Source organism: Notamacropus eugenii, chromosome 4, assembly GCF_028372415.1.
Source record: "Notamacropus eugenii isolate mMacEug1 chromosome 4, mMacEug1.pri_v2, whole genome shotgun sequence".
Taxonomy (NCBI): domain Eukaryota; kingdom Metazoa; phylum Chordata; class Mammalia; order Diprotodontia; family Macropodidae; genus Notamacropus; species Notamacropus eugenii.
The window spans coordinates 115,856,773-115,858,027 of record NC_092875.1 but is presented as its reverse complement, the minus strand read 5'-3'; the positions used below and the strand labels follow the sequence as shown (position 1 = coordinate 115,858,027).

The following is a 1,255-nucleotide window of genomic DNA, read 5'->3' as shown; positions in this document are numbered from 1 at the left end:
CCTCTAATTCAGGGTCCCACTTCCATCTCTGTGCATTTTCACAAACTATTCTCCATGCCAGGATTGCATTCTTTATCACCTTGACCTGTTCTATTCCTGATCTTTCTTCAAAGGCCAGTTCAGTTTGAAATTGATTGGTTGATTGATTTGACTCATGTCACCTGGCCTGTGAAGCCTTCATAAAATTCAAAATTGGAATCACTGCACACTGCCTCCCAGCCTGCTCAGCTCTCCATCTACCGCCTCACGGTAAAGATCACCATCTCAGAATGGCCAATAAGGGACCTGCTTACAAACTGAGCTGAGAGATACAGTAGAAAATTGAAAAACAATATGATACTTATCTGGAGCAGATCCTCAGTCAGTGGATTACCGCACAGTGCCACAGGGATGTCAGGTGGCCCCAACCTGGGTGAGAGAATTTCTAAAACTAGCTCAAGGATGGCACAGTGCTGTATGAGCTCATCAGTGGGCTATACCCTAACAGCCAGGGCCCAGTAAAGAAAATCCAGGCTTCAGGCATGGTCTTCAGACAGATGGAACAGATTTCTCAGTTCCTACAGGAAACTGAACACTATGGCTTCAATGCTACTGATATCTTCCGAATTGTGGACCTCTGGGAAGGAAAGAATATGACCTGCGTGCAGCGGACACTGATGAATCTTAGTGAGTTGGCAGTGGCTCGGGGTGATGGCTTTTCTGGAGATCCTAACTGGTTCCCTAAGAAGTCCAAGGAGAATCCCCAAAACTTTACATATAACCAACTTCAGGAGGGCAAGAATGTCATTGGGCTGCAAATGCGCACCAACTGTAGGGCATCTCCGGCAGGCATGACTAGACATGAGATGCCACTCCAGATCCTCTGATCACCACTCTTCCACACCCTCCTGTGAATAGTTAATATATTTCTAGCAATGACATTCCCAGGAAGCCTGTGGAATGCTTAAGTCCCTTCTGTTCCTAACTCTTCCTCTTCTCCACCTGCTCCTTACCCATTGGTGGCACTGCTTCTTCTCCTGTTGTGCCTACAGGTACTGAGCCTGTGATTTGTAGTACACTCCCCATCCCCAAATCAGCAAAACTGGATCAACTGCCCCATCCTTCCTTCAACATTCCTATTCATTCTCCCATCCTGACTTAACCTCTCATTTGGGAATTTGCACCCCTATGGCCATTCTTTAGGCCAGGGTTCAGGGCACTGCCTTGAAAGCAGCTGAGCATGGGACCAATTGCTTTTCCACAAGGTTGTTCTTCC

At 47.0% G+C, this 1,255-nt stretch overlaps 1 pseudogene; it reads left to right on the top strand.

Moving 5' to 3' along the window:
• The first annotated feature begins 269 nt into the window (after nt 1–269).
• LOC140498232 (transgelin-2 pseudogene) lies at nt 270–866 on the top strand (annotated as a pseudogene).
• Nucleotides 867–1,255: the final 389 nt, after the last annotated feature.